This window comes from Cryptomeria japonica, chromosome 1, assembly GCF_030272615.1.
Source record: "Cryptomeria japonica chromosome 1, Sugi_1.0, whole genome shotgun sequence".
NCBI lineage: Eukaryota > Viridiplantae > Streptophyta > Pinopsida > Cupressales > Cupressaceae > Cryptomeria > Cryptomeria japonica.
Window position 1 is genome coordinate 692,700,459 of NC_081405.1, and position 25,415 is coordinate 692,725,873.

General features: G+C 36.1%; 1 long non-coding RNA gene across 1 annotated transcript; it reads right to left on the bottom strand.

The window, feature by feature from the left end:
* Window positions 1-1,608: 1,608 nt before the first annotated feature.
* LOC131876356 (uncharacterized) lies at window positions 1,609-18,008 on the bottom strand. The gene is made up of 3 exons (XR_009372632.1): window positions 17,789-18,008; window positions 17,539-17,643; window positions 1,609-2,950 (listed from the first exon to the last, which is right to left on the bottom strand). It is a non-coding gene; the product is annotated as an uncharacterized LOC131876356 (long non-coding RNA).
* Window positions 18,009-25,415: the final 7,407 nt, after the last annotated feature.

The following is a 25,415-nucleotide window of genomic DNA, read 5'->3' on the forward strand; positions in this document are numbered from 1 at the left end:
TGCCATCTCTAGCATCTTGCTTATCTTGTCTTCTTGGAATTCTTCTGCCCACTTGTTGGAGTGTTCTATCAACAAATTCAGTAATTGTTGAACACAATAATGAATAAGCCCTTTGAAGCAACTGATCATCTCATTTTCCAAGTGACTGATTGTCAGCTCGCCGCCTTCAGAATTATTATTCTCTGTGTCGGAGATGTAGATGTAGATGTAGACAAAATGTCGACTTTGCTTAAGATGTCCTTATTGTATCGAAAAATTTCCATGTCATCTCTCAAGAGGAACATAATCACCATCATAATTGGAGCTACTAATAAATAAGTAGCAGTGCAAGGATTTGAACCACATATCAAAGACACTTACCCACATGCCCCCAGACATCCCTCCATTCTGCCTACGAATTCATCTACATAATTCAGAATATGAGTGTCCAGGAATCTAAAGAATTTAGAAAAGTACGACTAGTCAAATCCATATTTATTTGCACTCACCAAACATTTCATCTCTTTTTCTTCCTTCAGGAAATCATCTCTTTCTTTAAGAAATCCAAAAAAGGTGTTGACGTGTTGGAGCCTATTGAGCATCTCCTCGTGAGTGTTCAATTAGCTTTTCTATCTGTCTGATTTGGTTGTCAGACTCCAAACTCATCTCAAAAGTTTCAAAGTTACATGCCACAAATGCCAACAAATCCTTTATTTCTTTATAAGCTTTGATTATATCTCTGCCAAACTCTCTCGGTAGCCGCACCATGATATCATCCAAGGCCACTGCTACCATCTTCCTTGACCCATTGAATGTTTTAAGTTTCTCAACAAACCTTCCACTTTTTTCACCGATGAATACCTTGACCAATTCTAGGCACTCTTTTATTTCTTGATAAGCTTCTTTCATTTGAGGCTTTCTTTGGTTATAAGATTTCAGATGATATTTGCATAAATTGTCAACTTCATCTATTTGTACACCTTGGAACATTTGTAGCAAACTTTCCTTGAATATCAAAAACTCTTCATCTTCATATTTAGTTGTCGATTCCTCATGGTCTTTATCTTCGTTTGTAGCTGCTGATTCCTGGCCATAGATTATTTTCTCCAGCATGTTGGTAAACTTGGTATCATTCCCGAGACCAAACAAACCCTCTGACAAGTCAATTACTACAATCAAAAAGATGAGTGGAATCAATATTATGAAGAAGATTTTCCAAGTTAACTGTGCCACTATTGCCCAGAAAATGGTGGAAGGTTTACATTTTAGATACAGTTCAATAATATGTTGCCTGGGATTTAATGCAATTCACATATAAGTAAAGAGAAGATTTAAATATTAGGGTTTGTAAAGGATATTTTTGAGTTTAATAAATAGGATTAACAATCAATTAAACCCTCCCCCTATTTATGGGGCTCAACAAGTTGATCCTTCTTTCAACACGAGATCAAGCGTGAGACGGAACCATCTGAGATGGAAGGGTAAAATTAAATTTTGATGAGGCTAATCATGGTAATATGAGTCCTAATAGGGCAAGGTGTATCATAAGAGACTAATATAGAAGGATTTGGGCAATGGAAGAAGGAAGTAACTATTGAGAATGAATAATAAATTCAAGTTGCACATGAATTAGCTAGGGATACTGCTTTGTAGATAATTAGACTTCAAGATCCACCTAAAGGGAGATTCAATGATTGTCATCAATACCATTCATCATCAAGATACCCCCAATTGCAAACCTAATAAATTTATCCCACACATATGGCAGATTGATCTCATATGGAATAATTAAAGCTCTCCCACATTTAATGAGAAGGTGAGGTGGTAGACAAGCTGGCAAAGTGATTTGTAAACTGGAAGACTTTACAAAGATTTATGTGTATAGAATATCCATAGTTACACACTACCATAAACCATCAGTAGAGAATGACAATCCATCCTATAATGACAAAAATACACTGAAGATATGATGCCAATCCCACATGACTGCCCTAATGCAAAAGTAGTCTAGCTTTGTTGCCCACCACTGCAACACAGATCGTCACAATCATCCCAACTGCCAACAAAAGTTGAATTGGCTAACTTGTATTGTGCCTTCCAAGCAAACGTTGTAGTCCACCATTTCAAAATCTTTTCTATGAAGTTAGACAATTTATCGCCTTCTGACAGATTTCTTGAAAGGATTCATGAAGTCTTTAGAGAGAGTCTTGAATGAGCTTACCCACTAAAACTGTGCAGCCTAAATAAGTCACAAACACAGGTAACTCGTATTAAGAAAACCACACTGGAAGAAACAAATTCCACATTTCTGTATTTACTTGCTTTCTTGACATCCTCGAGTGCAAAAACTTCAGTGGTGATATGGAGAGATAAACTTAATTTCAGCACTGCAATGTTGGTCCATCTCCCAAAAGCTAATATATATTTTGTGATTGCAGTTGTTGGGAGATAGCCAAGCGGTGGATAAAAGAAGTGTACTGGATTCCTAGCAATGTGCTTGTTTTGAGTGCTCTAACGGTCCAACTTGTAGGATATTTTGACATGAAAAATGTTGATATGTCATGAAAGTTTAAAGAGGAGTTGGTGAAACTACTTAGTGACAATCAATTGGCCATTGATGGTGTCAGGCTTTGTATTTGCGTATTTTTTTGGGTATATACAGCCAGTGGTTGTATGTATCCAAAAATATGCAAACGCAAAACCTGGCACCGTTAATGGCTAATTGATTGTCAATAAGCCTTTTCACTTGCTCCTCTTTCGACTTGCATGACATATCAACATTTTTCATCTCAAAATATCCCACAAGTTGGACTGTCTGAGCACTCAAAACAAGCACCTTGCTGGGAATCCAGTACACTCCTTTTATCCACCATTGACTATCTCCCAACAACTAAAATCACATAAGAAATATTCGCTTTTCTGCCGTGCCTCGCTTAACTGTTCTACTTTTTGTTGACGTTTTGGAACCTTGCTGGATACAACAACAACAAACAAACAGCAAAGCCATATCAAAAAAACATTATTTCCAGGTCAACTAAATAAAACCTTTACATAAATAGAAAGTATAGAATGATTATATAGAAAAAGCAGAAGTAAGTCAATAAATTGGTATCCTTCTACAATAATTGCACAATTTATTTTTAAATAAAAGCATGAACACAATATTTACATTAAATTTTGAAATTAGATTTTGATGTAAATCAATCTCTGCTGCAGTAAATTAGGCTCAGTCATTCAGCAAGTTAAAGTTCTAAAAATTATACTCTTAATTTTTCAAATTAAGTTTATCCTGTTTTAGAACTTATGTTCAAAACTGAAAATAGTACTCCTTAGATTAGAATTCAAGCAAGCTATAATTTGTCAACCATGTCTACACTTCTAGATTGTTTATAGATCAAGCACTTACGATTACCCTAGACACGTTTTTAAATGGCCTAGATCCATGTCAAATGTTTTGAAACAAATTTAGGAGGAACCCCACCCTTTGAATTTTTATTTATTTTTAATCACAAACTAAGACATAGCATGCATCATTGACCTATCCTATCAATTAGAAGATGATATGACATTGACATTGAAAATAGTGAGTAATAATGCAGATTTGATAAGTTTAAAAAAATTAATCATTTTGTAATATTGTTAGAATTTTGGATGTCAAATGTGCTTTTGTTCCTGATGATTGACTCCATAATTGATATGGAGAGAAGTGCATCATAAGTCTCCAGAATGTTAAAGGCATAAAATTTTGCATCATAGAAGATTAATAAATATTTCTGCATTTCTCCGCATATGCAGATATGGCCTCGTGGTTTGGAAGTAAGACAGAAGATATGAAGCATGCGTGTTCCTCTTTTCAGGGCATAGATGTTAGCGCAGATGTTTTCAGGGCAGCAATGCTCTGCAATTTCTCCGCATTTATTTATTTGTTCCTGCAGTTTGGAGGACTTGTTCAAATTGTCTATATATCCCGTCATTTCAAATTTCAGGTGTTGAGGTGTACTACAAGTATGGATTCAAATGTTCTATCTCAAGACTCTGTTTGTTGGTTTGCATATGATGCTGGGCTCAGTATCTGTTTGCTTACAGTAACTCTATTTTGCATGACAGTGTAAAAAGGGTGTAAGGAAAAGTTATTGAAATTCATGTAGTGCTTGTATGTGCTCTGCATATTTGTTTCTGGTCTGTCCAATATGATTTGTCTGGAGTGAAGGTATGGAAGGTTAATTGGTTTGCTAGGCCAACTTGGAAGCGTCATTACTTTGATGTTTGTGCCAGCAAGGGCATATGTGCTAAGTTGACTTGAGTCCTGTTTATCCCCTGGTTTGGGCCATAGTTGTTTTCCTTTCACCACACAAGCTTTTGGGGCCGACCTCTTTGGCCGGTGCATGTTTCATGACTACACTTTCATCTTGGGTGACTTGGAGAAAGACTTGTGTCATGCCTCTGCCTTGACAATAAATACTCTAATAACAGAAAATTGTCTTTTCAAAGACTTCACAATTTTCTGAATCAAATTCAAGTACACAAGAACATGAACAAGCTAGAAGATACGTCGATCCTTTAATTCAATTTTCCAACAGTTCTCCTAAATAGAACACAAGAGGAAGAGGCACTAGGCAGCGAGCAATAACATTAATATAAACATTAACCTAGTCCCCTGCGATCAATAAATCATAATAAAAAGAAGAGATTTCAGTTGTTATGCGGGAAGTTCACCGCTAGATTCTAAGTCGTAAGAAGAGTATCAAGGCATTACCAAATGTTTCGATGAAGGACGTTATAAAAATAATAAAAATGATGTAATAAATCTTGGGGATCACCTTGTGGTATAGTGGTATAGTGGTGTTGTGGTTGCATTATTAATGGTACAACCAAGGATCAAATTTTTGTTTGGTCCTAAACGGTGTTAATGTGGGTTTGGGTCCACCTAGATGGACGTGCAGGAGGTTGGTGAACATGTAAAAGATTGGAGGATGTGCTGGTGGTTGTGGAGGTGGAGTTTGGAGAACGTGTAGTAGGTGGAGGACATTTGAGGAGATGTTGAGGAGGAGGTGCTCCGGAGGAAATTAAGGACTAGCTATGCCAGACCCTCGTTGGGCTAGTGTACTCACGGACCTTGTGTCGGACCCATGCGGGTCTTTCACTCCTACAGGTTTGGGTTCCCTGCTGAGCTGGACTGTTGGATTTAGGGATGAGGTCCCCTAATTTGTGGCCTCACTTGGTGATTGAACCAGACTAAAAATCCATGTAACTTACCAAAAAAAAACAATGTAATAGATCTCCAAAGTAAGGATCATGGATCATTACATAAAGCTGATCGCTGCCTCGTTATAACATTAACATTATTACTCATCACCTAACGCCAAGATTAGGAAACAAAGAGTGAACAAGGGAAAATAATCAGAATCATTTAAAAACTAAAAATTAATTAAGTGTAGTGAATGGTCAAAAGACATGAGGACAAGGGACATGTCCTTTGCAAACAGGGACCGTGGGAAGAGACATTCCTCTTCACTCCGTGGGGAGATATAAATGTTAAGATCAACCTCCAAGGGAAGTAGGAAATCATCAATCAATTGGGACAGAAAGATAATAATCAGACATCTCAACATGATCAGCTAAGATAGAAACATAATTTCAAACACAGATCATATATTCGCAGGAAGCAAAACCAGCACCAGCAGAATTTTGTCCAAATCAACAGACCAAATCGTATTTTACAAAGACTGTGTAGGCAGAACTGAATATAATATTTAATAATTTATCTATATTCATAGATATGATCATGAATATATGATGTATGATTGTATCAAGTGTATGCAAATCTAGTTATATGATCTAAATACCTCTGCATTTAATATGACTACAATAATCCATCACGTAGGGTAAGGAAGAAATCTGCAATTAGGGAGAACTTAGGACACCCTCTTACAGTGACGAGTCGGGAGAGAACAGCTATTAGGGCACCCTATTGCCACTTACTTTCCAATCCCAATCCCTACATTGAGGGACTATTAATGAGCCATAAGGATCTCCAGCCACAGATTTCTGGAGAAGGATTGCATGGAGGGGGAACAGCTGTCTTAGGGCACCCTACCATGCCTCCTTACTACATGTCTTCCATAGCTGACATTCCCATACAAATCAGACTTGTTGTGTAATGACGAATATACAATTTCCATGCTCTAACCTTAGATTTACTCATGAATAATGTCTACAATATTATCTAACCCTAAGGCTTATCATATATATGTGTGTGCGCATATGTTGTTCATGTGGTGATTGCAGGGTTAAAATCCATGATCGCATTATCGCATTATTAAAGAGATATTTATTTGGTAAAATGAAAGCTTAACCCTAATTTGTTGCAATTGTGCTTTTAGGGCAAATTCTAGGACAAATTGGGAAGAGGGCATTCAACTTGATAATGTTTGAGGATATAAATGAAAGATCAAATCAGTTGCAAGTGTGTGTGTGTGGTGTGTTGCGTTAAGAATTACTTAATGCATACCAAAAGCAGTGAGCCAAAGATAGCTACATTTGAAAAAGCTCAGAAGTTTGTTGAAGGCGATGAGCTGAAAGCAACTGAATTATTGCGGTAGATGTTCATCAGCTACACATGTTTTTCTGAGGTTGGTGCCTCCTATAAGTGTTCTAATTTTGAGGGAGTAGTGAACTTCCTTTGGTTTAAGCCATAAAATCGGTAAGGAGTAGTGAACTTCCTTTGGTTGTAGCCATAAAAATAAGTTTCAGGGAGTTGCAGCTTCCTTTAGGTTGTGGCCCATAAAAGTTACTGTAATCTTGTTTTTATTTGAGGCTGGATTTGCACAGTAGCTTCGAGCAGCGTACTCGCCATGCAAATCTAGTGTCTCATGTTATATGCTCTACTCTTTCTGTATTACAATTGCTGCTGATCTATTTTGAGTAGAATCTGGATAAATTGAGGTGCAGAAGGATTTAAGTTTCAATTGCAAGTTACTTTGCATGGTTAATCTGAACCTCGTAATTGGTAATAGTTCGATTGTGAATGTTTCATTTGGATTGCACCAGTATTGGGTATTTGAATGGATTGTTCACAATATGAAAATATTTCACTATATTAGGAGATTGCACTTTTTCTATGGTATTGTGAGCTACCTTTGGTCAAGTAGAAAGTAGTTCCATGAGGAGTTTGTCTATCCACGCATCTTCCATTATTATCATTGTCCTTAGGATCAGATAGATTCTCTAAACCCTTTCCCTTTTGATATTTGTTTGAGATTGAGGAAGTTTCAGGTACGATTCAAAAGCGTCAATTCCCTTTGTGATTATAGCATATCACATCATATTCATTGAGTCTATCCATTGCATTGTCAAGACCTGACTATAGAAACCTTGGGGTTGCCTTATTTGATCACATTGTTTAGCATTTGAGGTTTCCTGGTTCAAGAGAGTATAAAATCCTTAGCATTTTATTTAATATTCAAGGTGTCATAAAAGACACATCAACGGAACCTACCAAAAAATTAAAATTTTAAGAAATCATACGATCATGTCAAAGGTAACATAATGCTAACGCAAAGAATATTCCACAAATTTGATAGACGAAAGTACCATATATTGTGTAGAGGTCATGCAAGTTGTATAACCATATAATTTGTGTAGCAATATGGACTTTGCAAAATTTATTCAATAGAAAAAATTACCCACCAAAAGTGATTGAGAGTATAACTTCTCCAAACCTTATCAAGTTAATTGTTGATCCATGTAGTTTTAGGCTTTCTCAATCAATTGTGAGGTTAGATTTGCACCAAGATATTCCATATAAAAAATGACATAAATCTTCTTAAAAAGAATAGTAAGAGTTTTGATACCATGTTGAAATCACCAAAATAACTCATATGAACAATTATCATCTTCAATGCAAAACTTTTCATAAAAGAAAGAAACAATAAAAATGCTATAATGCCGTACTCATATGATATCATATGATGAAATATCCATATAGAAGAATCTTGTATATAAGGGTGAGACATTAAACAATATGAAATTATGACAAATGTCATATGATTTCATGCCTCCCCACTTTGAAATATAATTTAATAATAAAAATATAGTACAAAAGAATAAAAAAAATAAAATTGAATTAAAATATAAAAGAATATAATTAAATATTAATTAAGTTAATGAATGGTCAAAAGACATGAAATCGAAAGTTGTGACTCCCACAAACATGAGATATAAAAGGGAGAAGGGAACCCATTTGAGGGGGAGAATTGGATAATCAGAAGTGCAGATCTGATTTTGAAAAGTTGTGTCCCTTTCAAAGGACAGAAATAATAAAGAGTTGCACTCTTTCAAAGGGTGCTAATGGTGAAAGGGTGTGTCTCTTGCCAAAGGGCATACATGATGAAGAGGTGTGACCTTTCTTTCACATGAACAGATATAAAGGAAAAGAATCAAAAGCATCCAAGGGCACACCATTGATCAGATCATATCAGAACTGTTATTCATAGGCAGTAACATCCTTGTTCTTGGTGGTATGCATGGGGATGTGCTTAATATGGTTCGATAATGTTCTTATGCAGAATTTAATAGTAATATTAATATAGACTGCAATATGTATGACAGTCATACTTAATTTCACATGCATTCATAATATATGAAAGATTATTATATTATTGGCCTAGTCTTAATTCATCTACTAAGTCTAATGAGGGGATAGGTTGGTGAATGTAGGGAAAGGCAAGTAAACCCATCACAAATGATGGTGAGCCCAAGATGAGTAGGGACGTAGTCTTAGGCCTTGAGGGAGCCTCTCTGTAGTTGGTGTCAGCGCTCTATGAGAGTAAATCCCCATCCCTCATTAGGATTAGGAAAGAAGCTAAGATAGGACTTAATATAATGATTGTTGACAGTGTTATGAATACTAATTCGTGTAATAGTTTAAGAAATATGAATTGAAGCATAATAAAGTATAGTAATGTGTGTTAATGGACATAACATTGAAAAGAACGTAATTGTATATCTTCGTGCCATCGTTATCTGAGGCATAGTAATTGATCGATGGGGTTAACTGGTTTTCGATGTCTTATTTCCCCAAAACCCTTGTTGATTGTGTGCAGACGCCTTCTTATACATTGCAAGTGGATGGTATGTCTCCAAGAGTCATGTTTGATGTCCCTTTGAATACCGATTAGTTATAACTTGTGAGCGCTGTCATTAGTCACCAAACTCGTCTCTTCCAGAAGATATCGATTAGTGTATTATTTTGACATGCTTGTGATATCGTAATCGATGTAATTAATTAAACTACAAATCACTGTTGCTTACCTTCCATTTATTGATATCTTAATATTATTATCGGCAAATAATCCTTGAATGTAACTTGATAATATAAGTTGTTGTTTACCATCTACGTGTGGCCTTAGTTACTTTTGGATTCTGCCAGGTCATTGTTTACGTGGCTGGCAATACGTCTTTGTTGCCAATTAGAAGAGACAAACTTGCTCCATAAGTCACTGTTCGTTTATCATTTATTTTCTATTGCTTTGAATGCCACGTTGACTAAGGCAAATTAAATTCATTGGATAATACTCTTCACAGTCTTGCATCCTGAAAGCCTTTCTTCAACTCCCACGAATTTGCAAGTGGTTATGGTATAGTCAACTTAGATACTCGAGTCATCACTCCTTGATCGGTGAATACATCAAATACCCACTGCTGATGATGGATGACATTGGATTTAAAGGTGATCGCAATGATTGATCTCTGTTCCCTATTATTCATAACTGCATATTCGAACTATGGTTGTGCATTCATTTATGAGCGTGAGCATATGTTGCTGTGTATAACATTTAAGTCGCTATCAACCTTCACGTACAATAATGATTTATGAATGATTACTCGTTTACTTATGTATGCTGTCTTGGAGATAGTAATATTGTTTTTTATAAATCTTACTTACTTTAAGACTTAAGAAATTAGTTTTTACTGATTTTTCCCTCCATCGTTAATATAAATGAATTGTAACTTCATTTCCGTTACTCCATTTCATTTGTCATCCAAATCTTGTGCATGTTTGTACTTCATTATAAAGATGATACAAGGAACTTTCTCAATATCAACAATATTTGATGAGGTTCAGTTTGAGGACATCATACTGTCATACATATTACATTCTATTAATATTACAATTAAATTCTGCATAACATAAATCACAGGTTAAAAATTCCTCTGAGCCATTAAGCACAAGCAAACGCATCAGGAGCCCGAAAGATCACGACAAACTATAAACCTTAAGTGAATTACGTATTTATGCATGTTACTTCATGCCTCATATGTATGGTACGTTTTATTCACATGTATGCTCCGTGCCTTAAGTGAATTCATGCGTATACTTCATGCTTTATGCATTACGTGTATTCATTTGTATGCTACATGCTTTACATGTATTCATGACTTATTGTTGTGACATTTTCACACATCACCCCATCACAAATGGGGACCCCGACTTTTTGCTTTGCTTTAGTGTTTTGCTTGGCAATAGTTTCTCAGTTGTTAACCTTTCCTTATCAGTGGAGGTTGGTTCTGTCAATCCAGGATGAGGAGTTGAGGTTAGGTCGCTAGGAGATGTCGAAATTGCAAAGTTGCAAATGTTGTCAACAAGCAAGAAGTTGTCAAGTTGCAAGGAAAGATACTCAGTTGCTGGGGTTGAATTTCTTTAAGTGTTGAGAGTCATTCCTAAAGGGATAGCAACGTTGATGCACCCTGACTTACCTTCCCTTCTTCATACCCAAGCAATCCTAGATCCATATGGCAACAAAATGGAAAGAAGTGTTGTGACATTTTCACACATTGCCCCATTGCAAATTGAGACCCCCACTTTTTGCTTGTAGGTTAGTTGTCTTAGTTTAGTCGTCTAGCTTGGCAGTAGTTTCTTTAGCTATTAGCCTCTCGCTTTTGAGGGGATGCAGTGCAACTTCCAGGTCAGGTCAAGGTATGAGTCTTAAGTGTGATGACGGTCAAGCGAGCGAGTAGACTTCCTCAGGTCAGAACTTAAAAGCCAGGAACAATCAAGGAGAAGGGACCAATCAACTAAAGATGAAGGGTTAAAAACCCACTCAGTTTTTGACTTGGAGTGAACTGAATGAGGAACAATATCATATTGAGGGCAAATTTAATGGTTAAGTGTTTGAAAATGTGCTAAAGCAATGGTGAGATTGCCTTGGTAAATGAAGATGAAAACGTTTTAAAAGCTAATTGAGTGAAGAGATCTTGGTGTTGAAGGTGAACAATATGACTTGCAAATCTTGCCTTACACCTTAAAATGTCTGGCCATCCTCATCCAGATATCCACACCCCTTCAAAAATCTGGTCATCTTCAGCAAAGTTCCCTCACTGACCAAAAAGCCCGGCCATAATCTATCTTCAGATTCTTCACACATCAAAAAGTCCGAGCACAAAATGTCTTCACTGCTCCAAAAGCCAAAACCATCCTTAGCACAATGTCCGAACACATCAAAATCCCCAGCCATACACTGTCTGCATCCCTCCAAATCCCCGGACAGCTTCATCCCTTACACCTCAAAAACCCTGGCCATCCTTTGTTGACTTCCTTTACCCCCTTAAAACCCGCCACATACTTCCCTTGCATGTCCAAAAGCTCGGCCAAGGAGAGGAACTTCTTTGCTACCTAAGATCCACGACACAATTCAAAGAACTTCTTTACTGCCTTGTATCCACGACCATCTTAACAAGCACCTTCCTTCACCTATCTAAAAGTCCGGCCATCCTCGTCAAAATTTCCTTACACCCCAAAAAGCCTAGCCATAACATGTCCACATACCTCAAAATCCCCCGCCATCCTTGGCAATCCATCCAGATACCTTTAAAACCCCAGCCAAGAGCAGATTAGGGTAAAATCAGACCTGAAATCAGTATAATCAGACATGAAAACAGAACTGAGAACATCATTTACAAATGAAAACCAGTCATTTCCAGATCTACGTGAGGGTTTGAAGGCATAATTTAGGACAGTATGGAGCACTTTATTTCCATAGTTCTTGATTCTTTATTCATGCTATTTTCAGGTTGAAGCCAGAAGTAAAGCATATGAAAGGAAGCAAATGAGGAGGTTATAGCAATGAAGAGGTTGAGGAGATTCAATCACATGGAGAGATCACACTTGCAACATCAAAGAAGACAACAATGCCAAAGAGAGGACTTCAAAATGGGAAGATATCAAGCAAGGCAAGGTGATGGATTGCTCCACATGATAAACAGTCCCAAGATTCAACAGCACTTCAATGAAGGAATCATGACACAAAGGGGGCATCAACGGAAAGGCGCTACAAGGCAAGTGTAGCATCAGGGAACATATGACTATCTTGAATTTCCTTTGGAAATCCAAGAATACTTGTCAGGATAAGGAGGTAATCGAAGATAGGAGATTCAAGATGGAGAGCAATGCAAGGACAAGTTCAAAACATGATAAGGAAGGAGTTTCCACGCAAGAGAAACAAAATGATCAAGGAGATAGTTCCAAAAAATTTAACCAGAGATAGAAGGCTTGATCCCCAAGGATGATGCAATTTGGGAATATCTCCCACTTATCATCTTATCATCACATCAGGCGCTTGGAAATGTTGAGTATCAAGAGATATTGCTTGAACCACAAACTCCTTTTATGATGAGTTACAAGGAGAAGGCCAAGGTGGCGCTTAGTCGTCACCTATCCAATTGCATCATTCCAAGTCAAGCTGTCCAAATTCAATGCACTTGACTCATCCAACGAGAAGGGTAACTACCACATGTGGAGGCACAAAGTTCGATGTACCTAACCTCATCATTCATTGATCGGAATTCAAGGATGGATATGTGTCCTATGTAATGTAATTCAATCATTGGTCAAACATTAAATGTTATGCAATGGGTGTAACAAACTAATTAGGGTTTCTATCTTTCAATCTTGGCCATTGATGTGGATTTGATCTTGGCCATTCAATTGTATTGAGAGCATTATATAAGGCTCCACTTCCTCATTTGTAAAGGTTAATAGTTAGTAGTAGAAGCAATCAATCGTTAGCAATTAGAATAAAGTAGGAGGAGAAGGCAAAGATAGTTGCCAAGATCTTGTTGTAAGTGACATATTGTTTTCATTGAGATTATGGTAAATTCTCTATGTTAATTCAAAATGTTGCATGGTCTATACTTCTCATTTGCTTTAAAGTTGGTTAAATGAATGGAAAATATCATTGTTGATGAATGGTGGACCTAATGTTCATACTACTTGTAATTTGTTGATTGCAAATTGCAATGCATAGTCGACTGAACTTGTGTAAAAGCTTAACTTCTATTACTTCATGCTCATTGTTCATGTGGTTGATGTGCATTGGTGATATGGAAATCATTTGTTTACCCTTAGAAGAACGCACCAATTTTATGTAGTTGTTCCTTGATGGTGAAACAAAGCTTGGTTTGGTCACACCTAATCAACAATTGGTTCCTGCATTCTTAGGATTAGATTATCTTTCTTAACACTTAATTTCTTTTGCTATTTTTCAAATTAAGTCTTCGTGTTCGAGCAACATTCATGTACAACGTAAGTCCCCTTGTGATTACAGCAAAATCACATCATGTCACTAAGTCTATATCCAACATAAAGTCAAGAAATGACCATTGGAACCGGAGTCTTGTTTGATCACATAGTTTAGCATCCGAGAGGTCTTTGTTCAAGAGAGGATAAGATACTTAGTATTTTAATTTGTGTTTGAAGGTGTCATAGAAAACACATCAACACTTACGTAGGTGCATCTTGCCTTATGTGCTTTCATAGGTATACTTTGTGCTTTACGCCTTATGTATATTCATGTGTATGTTTCGTACTTATGTATTGGATTCATGCATAAAGTGTTTCCACATATTTACTCCGTATGTGGTTTATATGGATGAATGCACCTCTATGTGTATTGCTTCATGCCTTACATGTTTGATGTGTACACTTCATACATAACATGTATTTATGGGTATTGCTTCATGCCTTATTATGTTTACGCTTCAAGACTTACATGTGTGCTTCAAGCCTTGCGTGCATTTGCATGACTTCATGCCTTGCATGCATTTATGTGCATTACTTAATGGATGCTTCATGTCTTACATACTTTTTATGCTTCATCCTCATGCCTAGCATGTATTCATGTAATTGCTTCATGTCTTCCATGTGTTTATGTCCATGCTTCATGTATATCCATGGATGTGCTTCGTATCTTATGCGTATTTATATGACTGATGTGCTTCCAGCATGTTTACTCCATGTATTCTTTGTGTCTTGTATTTATGCTTCCATGTCTGTCATATTTCAACATAATTACCTCAGGTGTGTATACCTACCTAATGTATGCCTTATGCTTCGCATCACGTTTGATGTGTTCAACATCATTATTCCATGAGTACTTATGGATGTTCCAAGAACCATATTCTTACATTCAAATTTAAATAAGGAGCGTATTTTGAAATTAACAAGACCCTTCTCTCTATGAACATAAGTCTCACATATGACATACTAAACAACATAGGGACTGTTGAACATAACAACCAGGTGTATGCCTAGAATAGAAAGGAAAGATGTGTGAGAATGCAAATGCTATCACAAGCATTAGCAGTCCTCTTTTTGAACTCCAGCAGATTGAATCCTTATTGCCCAAAGTTCAAGTACATAGCTCGGTAAACTAATAAATTTGTTGTCATCATACATATAGGGAAAGCATTGGGCATTATCAAACTCTTGTAGCAAGAGGTTCCTAATGCCATCTTATTCATAGCAAGACATCTCAGTCTCTATAGTTTAGTTGATAATGCAGTCATAGATAAAACATCTTTAGGTTCTCTAAAAGGATGCAGCCTCTATACATTTTTTTAAAAATTTATCTCGCCAGTTAACTCAACTATTGACTTAGACATATTCATCCAACAACCTACAAAGCCAGAAATGATGAAATAAAACCATCATTTGGGGTTCCCTCAAAATCACTTCCGTAGTCATAAGTGGTACTTAATAACTTTCTATTCTCTAAAAACATTACTTATCATTTCACAAACCACTTATCACTCATCGTGAAACACCACTAAAATTATATTCAAAAAGATTGTGCAAAGCATGACTGAACATAGTCACCCATCATGATATCAAGCTTCTTTCAGCAAGTTTATTTTATGAGTGTTTCCAACGCCATTTCATTCCAGTAATCATCTTGAACGCTCCATGATCATTGCTTGAGGACAAGCAATCTTGGGCAGGGTGGACTGTAACGTCCCTTTTTTTTTAAATGTGATTTGATAATAAATAATAATAATAAATTAAAACATAAAATAATAAAATCTATACTATAACATATTTAAAATGTAATTAAGTTAATGAAAGGTCAAAAGGCATAGAATGAAGAGTTATGACTCTCTCAAACATAAGATATAAGGGAGAAGAGATCATTTGAAAAGAAAAAAGGAGGGAAGAAATGGAAGCATGTGAGCCAAGGAAGGATAAACGGAAGAAGAAAGGAATGGGAAGTAGAAAGGTTGTCTCTCTTTCAAAGGGCAAAAATTATGAAGGGTTGTACTAATTCAAAGGGTGGAAATTGTGAAAGGTTGTGTTTCTTGCCAAAGGGCAGCCATGATGAAGAGATGGGACCTCTCCCTTGGGAAGATATAAAGGGTGGAAGGTTCATTTTGGGAAGAGATGGAAAGGAGATCAATTTGGAGAATAAATTATTATTCTCAAAAGTAGCCATGAAGGGTGGTGACTCAATTCTAATGAAGGGTGGTGACTCAAGTCTTATGAAAGGTGGTGATCCTTTCACCAATGAAGTATAAAAGAGATCATTCCAATCATTCATGGATCACTTATCAATCATCATTCCAAATTTCCAATCATTCAAATCAAGCAAAAAATCAATCAGCAAATCATTCTATCAAATCAACAATCACTTAATCATCACTCATCAATACCTCAAATCATCAAATCAAAATAATTCATTCATTCATTCAATCAATCAATCATTGAAGAAATCAGATTTGGGTATTAATAATTAAGTATACAGCAATTCAATTCTATACGGTGATTTTGGTATGAGTTCCCTATGCATAGTTTAATGAATACTATTTATATCTGCACACTGCTGATTAATGATGAATTGCTGTTTATGACTGTCTAATATAGCATAATTGAATATTATTTATACCTATTCATTGCTAAATCATATTGTGCTGTTTCTTATGACTGTTTAATATATAGATACATATAATACGTGACATAATATAGGATGTTCTATATATATTCTGTTTTTTAACCATGGTAGAGGTAATGAGGAATTACAAGTAGGCGAACAGCAATGGGGTCATTTTCTAGGTACACCACCTTATGATATAAGACTGGGGAGTCCCATGGAGCCAAAAGGGTAGAAGGGTACTGCCTTTGGGCTTAGAAAGGGTGGACTTTCAGCACAAATCATGGAAAATGAATGCATTAAGAATGCTCAATCATGGGAAGTAGGATAGAAGTGGCAGGATCGAGGGGAATGGTTATAGGACACCGAACTAGGTACACCACCTCATATGGATGGCAAGGGCCACATGAGGCCAAGAGGGATGGTATATCCACTCTTTGGCCTAGAGTAGAGGATCTCTAGGGCACCCTATCAAGTCACCTCTTTCTAGCTTCCCTATGGTTGAATTTCCCCAATAAATTAGAGATATCTTTTGATTAAGTTTATGTTCCTAACCCTAGTAGGTAAGTTACTTGGAACTGTGATTTAAGGGCAAAAACTAGGGCATTTACAAAAAAGGACATTGCAAAGAGACATGAGCACACCCCACCAAGGAGGCAGAGATACAATAGCTTCAGAGTCAACAACACCCTAGGCATGAGAAGGCACTCCATGTGATGAGATTGAGTCATCCAACCCCTCCATGAAGACAGGGGAAAAATGTGGTTGCAGCTATAAGAATGGATACCCACCACAGCACTAGCGGTGACGAGTTTTAAGGCAGATTTTAAAGCCACTTTCAGCCTATGTCTGGGTCTGAAAGTAAAGTTAAACAGAGTTGAGTACATGAACTTTCTACTAAAAGCTTGGTTACCTTGCCCACAAAATGGCACAGGACCTGGTCAAGGGAATTTATCTCCCTAATTCCAATAGCCAGCTTTTGAATGGGTACTCTGCTCACAGAGGATTTCTTTTTTTAATGTTTCTATTCGTTATAATCATTCAATTTTGGGATTTTTCTGGTTATGTTACTACAACTTACTGGTAGCACTGAGATGTTATGCTTAGTTTGAATGAGCAGTGTGCTGCTCCAGGCTGCCTAGTACTTCTGATTTGTTAGATTATGTTTGCTATGTTACACCGGCAAGAAAAACTACCAAATTATTGCAACTCTGCTTTGGCATTTCTAATATTTTTATTGTTTTCCACAGATATTTCAAAAAAATAATTAACCAAATAAGAGTAACTGCAGTTCCTGGAGATCTAATATTTTCAATTAATACTAATTAATATTCATCAAGCAAATATAAACTAAGCATACCTTGAAAGTCACATAATTGCCAGCAGATTGAAAAGGGGCGACAATAATCCTTCTTGTGATGAATGAATGAAATAAATTATTTTAATGTCCACAAGAGCAAGCAGTCTAAGGCACCAAAAGTGACAAAATTAACACGTTCAGATTTCTTTCCATGCCAGTTGCATAAAAACAAAAACTGAAAAACTCTAAAAACACTTGATGATGTAAACAGTAACATTAATAAGAATAATATGGAGTTTGACATTCGAACCTGCACCAACGAGGATAAGAATCTTAGTAATGGCAGCTCCCGCCTGCACCACCATGCGTCCCAGAAATCTGACAACCTTTAATCTGCAATTACCAACCTCGTTATAACAATTTCTGGATATTTGTAGACCTATTTCTGAAACATCCAAAATGCGTGATCTCCCAATGCCAAATGAGTGATCTCCCAATCTCTCATTAATGCCAAATGCGTGATTTAATTTTTTTTTAGAGTTGATTGTAATTTTTTTTTTCAAATTCCTGAGACTTCTTTCTTGCACTTGTTCCTCTTTGTATAATTGTTTTTATTATTGAATTTGAAGTACATTCATAAATTGCAATATCTAAAAAACAATTATTGAAGATATTACACTTATGTAAGTATTGATAGTCTAACATAATTGTAGAATAACTTTGTAAGTATTAAATTAGGATGAAACACATAAAAAAAATTATTACAAAATATAAAGTTATCTTTTGGATTGACATATTTTAAAATCTATTTTTTGAATTTTTTTAATAAGATATAATTAAAATAATATTTTTGTTAATGATTTTGTATGGAAATAAAAACATTCTAATTTAAATTTGAATATTAGATTAAGATCAAAATATATCTAGAAAAAAAGAATGTAAAAGGACAATTTATGTGAATGACAATTACAAATAATAATATAAAATAAATATTATATCATCATTATATGACAATTGCATGTGTAACCTTTATTGAAGCTCCATTTTAAACATTATTTAAATAATTTATTATAAATTTTGGAAAAAATTCTCAATTACCCCTTGCCTTTTTTACTTTGTTCTCACTTCCTTTTGTGTCTTTTATGCGAAAATATTTCCTTTTTAACTTTTCTAACAATCCTTCCTTATAATCAATCATTATTATAAATTGCAACCTAAAAAAAGTAAAAGAAAACACAAGGAAAATTGTTGTATTTTTTATAATTTTTTATTTGATGAAATTTGATATTTATTTTGGAAAATAAATTCATTCAAACATTAAAAAATTGTGATATTGATTAATATTACAAATTAAAACATTTTTTTTATTTTAAAAATGGGGTAAAAAATTTATTAATCAAAAGAACTCAATACAAAGCAAGGAAGCCAAGAGATCCCACAAAACTAGGAATCAAAACTAACTCCCCATACCCACATGGCCACACATATCTTCCATGAATAAATCCTCAAGGACTCGAGCATTATCCAAAGACAACTTCCCCCAATCCTCTACATTCCATTGACCAACTTGCTTAGAAGCCCATTTTGCCAAACAATCTACTACGTTATTCCATTCTTGAGGGATATGGCAGAAAGTAACTGAGTCCAGAGAAACACAAAGCTTAAGGATTTGTTTTGCCACTCGAGCCAAAGGCCAACTCACTCCCTCCAATTGTTTCTAACTAGCATATCTACAATGATATGTGAATCTGACTCAACAATAATATTTGTCCAACCCAAGAGACAACACTTTTCCAAGGCATGAAGAATCGCTAATAATGCCTCCACCAGGTTATTAGTCTATTGGCCAAAATAAGAGGAGAAGAAAAATTGAACCACACCATAGTTGTCTCTGCCAACTCCACCAATTCCAACATGCCTTAGATTGCCATGAGATGAGCCATCAATATTTATCTTCAAAACCTTGGAGGAAGGAGGGCCCAATAACCATCCCGTCTAACCTTTCTCCTGGTCTGCTTGCCATTCCTAGGAGGGGTTGACCTACCTAGACACTCATCCAAACCCAACCTTTGTAGAACACCCTGATCACTGACATCCACAAGAATAAACAAATCACAATTAGTTCTAATAGTTTCATGCAAATTACTTTTAATGTGCATCCAAAGTTGATGGCTTAACATTCCTTTCCCTTGAAAGATCTATCTATTCCTCTCCAACCAGATATTCCATAAAATAAATGAAGGACTAATGTACCAAGCAATATGAAGAAAAGGGGTCTTGGTGGGAGAGAAACTAACACAATCCCAAAACTCCAACAAAGAGGAGACATGGAAGCAAGCCTTCTACTGCACCCCCTAGGAACAATGCCATGTTTCCTTAGAGAAAGGACAAGAGAAGAAGAGATGTGAGGAGCTTTATTCACTTTGCCAACACAAGAAACATATAGAGGGCCCAAGAAATCCTCTCCTCAAATTTTCTCCATGTGTGAGAGTGATCCAAATCATAGACCCGACTCCTTACCTTCATTGTTGTACCTAGGAACTTCATTACTAGCAACTCCATGCATATACTTCAAATTGAGAATTTTAACCCAAACTTGACCTTGATAGCAACACCATCTCCAATAAAGCTTAGCAACAAGAGCTTGGCCATTAAGGGTTGTCAAACGAAGACCCAAACCTCTAGCTTGCTTCAGTCCATAGACTAAAGTCTACTTAACTAGAATCCATTTTCTCATAGTCAAGGTGCCCGACCATAAAAATCGATGAGCCAAGGCATCAAATTCTTGGTTGAAATTGGAAGTAGCAGCCTACACAAAGCTTTTATAAAGAGGAAGAGCCTGAATCACTGACTTAAGAAGAGAAACCTTACCAACAATAGAAAGCCATCTATTAGTCCAAAATGTCCTACCAAAACCTTTTAGGAACCGAACCAATGATAATGGGGATACCCAAATACATTACGGGGAGGGAACTCGTATGGAAACTTAGAATTCTTGCAATCCTATTCTAAACAAGCAAAGGAGTGTTAAAAAAATGGATGATTTATCCTCATTGATCCTTTGCCCCGAGGTAACTAAATAAATATCCAAAGCCTTTTTGAAATTAACAGCCTCCATAATTTTAGTCATGCCCATCAAGGAAATGTCATCCACAAACTACAAATGAGAATGAAGAGGAATATTGTTGCCCCAATTCCAACCCTCAGTAAGTCCAATCCTCACACAAGATTTAATAAATCTTTCCAATCCTTTTGCCATCAAAATGAAGAGGTAAGGGGAAAGGGGGTCTCCTTGACGAAGGCCACAAGAGGCTCCAAATTTCTCTAAAGGCTCCACATTAATGAGCACTAAGAAAAATGTTCAAGTGACATAACTCATAACCCACATGATCAACTCTTGATCAAAACCAAAAGCTTCAAGAATCTTTGTTGGAAATATCCACTTGACCAGATCCTATGAATTAGCCATATCAAACTTGGTAAAGATTTAGCACCTCCTCTTTTAGGAATAAGAAAGGAAAGTACCATCCATGGCCTTCAACATTTGCTTATTTCTTTGAGATTCCAAAACAAACTCCAAGAGATCTATCTTAACTGTATTCCAATAATTTTGAAAAAAATCATTAGAAAGACATCTAGACCAAGAGCCTTACCCTTCTTCATCTTAAACACAATATTTTGCAATTCATCCATGGTGATAGGTTTAGTTAGAGTTTCATTCATCTCATTTGAGACCAAAGAGGGAATACAACCCAAGATGAGTCTCTCTTGTTCCTCAGCCAAAGGGGTGTCCTCAACAAATAAAGTAAAAAAATTATGAGAAGCCTCTCTTGAAATTAATCTAGTAAAGGATAATTTACTCCCATTCACAAACTTGAGAGAAGAAATAAAATAACCTTGTTGCATGTCCTTGATAGAATTATAAAAGAAGGCAGTGTTGTGATACCCCTCCTAGAGTCAATCCACACACGACTTATGCTTCCACAAGATTTCTTCTTGCATTTCCTATTTCTCAATATCCTTGACAACAACAACTTTAAGATAATTCTCAGTAAGGCCTAGATCCCAAATTTGCTAAGTGATTTCATCCAAATGAGATTGGGTGAAAACCTTGGCAAATAAAACATTTTCAAAGCAATGCCTATTCCAACATTTCAACATGTATTTCACAAACTGGAGACGCTTTATGAAAGAATATATTGTTGTCCCAAAAGTTGGATTCCCCTTGACCCACCACTTAGTGATCAACTGGTGCAGGGAAGAGTCACAAAGCCACATTAATTGAAATTGAAAAGGTGGATGTTCTGAGGATCTAGAAACCGTAGTAGACAACTTGATTGGCCAATGGTTAGAGCCTCTCCAATCAAGGATCTCAGAGTTCGTAGTCCAACTATATTTTACCTAGTAGTTGGAGACAAGAAACCTATCAAGTCTTTCAAAAATAGCATCCACACCCATCTTTTTATTGTTCTAAGTAAACATATATGTAGAAGGCCTTATATCCACTAGACTCAAAGTATCAATATTATCCCTCAAGATCTTAGAGGATTGTTCAAGCCTACCAACTGTGCCCCTCTTTTCCTCCATACAAAGGACAACGTTAAAATCCCCAGCCAAAATCTAGGGTAGATAAGGAGCTTGGGATCTAACCATTCTAATATGAGACTAAAGCATCAATTTTCCTACTATGTTAGAAGGAGAATACACATTAATGAGAAGATTGACCTCACTTGTATCTAAACTAGAAGTAGCCAAAGTCAATGCGGATCTACCTAAAATCCACCAAACCAGCACAACCTTGTGCAAGTCCCAAAAAATAACTAGACCACCAAACTATCTGCTACCCCAATATGTTAACATTGTCATCTAGCCCAAATCTTTGAGGCAAGGCCCATCATACCTTCAACTGACATCGTAGTCTCTTAAATGAAATCCACATCAGGGGAGTGAGTCTGAATTAAATCTTGAATGGTCTTTTGTTGAGGGATGTTATTCATACCCCTATCATTCCATGAGAGGACTATCATTTCTAGGAAGGATTAAAATGGGAATCCAAGGTTTTTACAAGAACCAGATTCAACCAAAGTCTTTCTAATTAACTTCACCTTTTCTTGATCTTTCTTTTTCCCTAGTTTATAATTCTTCTCTGGAACATTCTTTTTAAGAACTTTTTGTTGAACCCCCAGAGTAAGAGCATCCCCTTTACCTATCCCCTCAACTTGATATTCCTTTACAGTCTTAACCTCCACATTGGGTACCTTAGGATTTGGAATTATCTTCCATGTCACTGCTTGGTACCTCCTCCCCTGAAGTCAGAAGAGGGACATATGTGTCCATCCTAGTTTCCATGCACCCTTCTTGGACTATACTTGGAGTGTCATTGGACAAGTTTTCACTAGGAATCCCCTAACCTTACTGCTCCTAACATGTATGTATCTTAGTGAGAGCATCATCAAACTAGTCCAACTCCTCCAAAACATCAAATCTATTAAAAATTTGATCATTCTGCCTCTCCTTCTAGATTTGCTTCAAACCTTTAACTTTGTTTTTAGCCTTGACCTGAACAAAACCCTCTTTATCTTCCGCCACATAAGCTTTTACCTTTGTCCAGTTTAGGTAGTTTATTAGCTAGCCCTTTTCCAATAGGCTCCATTGATTTGGATTTAGGACACATTCTCTACAAATGCCCATATTCATGACGAACATATCATTTTAAAGGCAAAGTTTCACAATCCACTTGTTGTATCCAAGTAGAGGAACCAAGTTGAATCTCCATAGAGTCAGATAATAACTTACGCAAATCAATTTCAACACATATTCAGGTGTAGGTGATTACCTTTTTATCCAACGTTTGCATTGATGATCCCACCGACTTCCCAAGTAGGAGAGCAATTAAATGGAAGATATCATGTCTCCAAAATTCCAACAGAAACTATGGGAGGTCAATCCATACTAGAACATGAGACCGTAACTCCTTTGTAGGGTTCAAACCCACAAACCACGACTTCATGAAGAGCCCCAACTGATTGTAGAAATAGGTCCCCCTTCAAAGACACTTGTTTCTATTAGACAAATTCAAGAAAGCCACTAAAAAATATCTATGCATTACTAGTATTATCTCCATCCCCCCTCTGGATTCCACGATCTACGAGCGCAAGATTCAATAAAGGGGGGAGAGACCCTGATGCCCATAAATTTGCATATCAACACATGATTGGATAGATAATCAACATCCTCAGCAATTTTATCAAGTTGGATGACAAGAATCGACCTGTGATCACTTCTGGCAAGACAACCATTAACCTTAGGAGGTAAAAAATCCTCGTTTAAAGAAGGGTTCTCCTTAAAAAAACCATTAAAAGAACTAGCACCTACATTGGCTACTCTTTTGGGTGAGGATGAACCGCCAACCACTGTATCCTTGATGGACAAGTTCATATTCAACGAAGATCATGCATGAAAAGCCATGCAAACCAAAAAACCAAAAATCAAAACCCCATGCCCAGAAAATGGGGCTCATCAAAAACACCATTGGATCCCCCAAGAAGAAGAACAAATAGAAGATAAAGGGCCACCTATTAGCCCACACCAACAACACTACCCTGAATAAGGAGAACCTCAAACAATAAACCCGAACAAGCAAGAAGAACAACCCCCACACCACATCGATAGCAACAAGACGCCCATACTCACCCCACACAAAACAAGAAGGAACCCCCAAAAATAACCAAACCTCAACCAAGAGAGAGTGAAAAGCAAGACCTCACGACCCTAACCTACCATGAACAACACCGCCAAGCCTTCAAAACGCCATCACCTCCATCAATATGTTGACTTCTTTTAGGATTTTGGGTCCCAAATGGATGTGCAAATTTTATCTTTCAAAACTATGAGCCAACTAAGAACCCATTTGCTAGGAAACTACACAACCTTTTTGTGTATCCCTATGGGACTTCAATTAAAAGGTTTTTGAGTAGACAAATATTTTTAAAATTAAAAAAAAAATTTAAAATTTCTTGTTGGGAGTTCAAAATTTATTTTACCTATGAACATAAATTGTGCAGAAGTCTTAGAATTGAGTTAATATTTTTCTTGTTTGTGCACAACTAAAGTAAATTACCTATCAATTATGTATTGGCTTAGTTAATTGCAAGTTTTTGTATCAAAATTTGTATTATTTCTCTATTTATTTTTCTTTTCTATATAGGTAGGCAATGTGGTCAAAATTGCCAAGCTTTAATGTTTTTTCTTATCGATAGTCAATATAGCCAAAATAAGAAAGATTTCATATGAATTATACTTCATTGATAAATTTGAAATTCATGGCCTTATGATAGTCAAGCATATGACAAAACAAGAATTTGATAGGTATATTTAGTTGTGCTCAAGGAATATTGGACAAAAAAACAATAAAATCTATCAAAGTCAAAATATTGTTTATATTTAATTTCTTTTTCACTAAATTATTAAATTCCATTATGCAACTCTAGTTGGTGAATAAGCAATTCACATGGTTTATTTAACTTTCAATGCCATATAACCTCCACATTTATGTGGAGTAAATTCAATAATACATATAAATGAACCACAAGGAGCTTCACTCATCCCATAGGAGGTACTCCTAGCAAAACAAGAAAATGATATCTCAAAAGATATTAAGAGAATAAGAGAAATAATAAGGTGTAGAGGCATGCCAAAATTAATATTTACCTTCTTAACAAGCTAGAAAAGGAAAATTTAAAATTCTCTTTAGATATTTATCAAAAAGAAGAAAAAAATATGAATAGTTCAAGGTCAATTATGGTCAAGAGTAAGTAACACAATATATAGAATTGCTAAGAGAAAAGGTTGGATAAAAAGAACACTAATGAGGATGTTATTGTAATTATGAGACTCTTATCAAGTTATTTTAATATTTTTATCACACTTAATTTGAT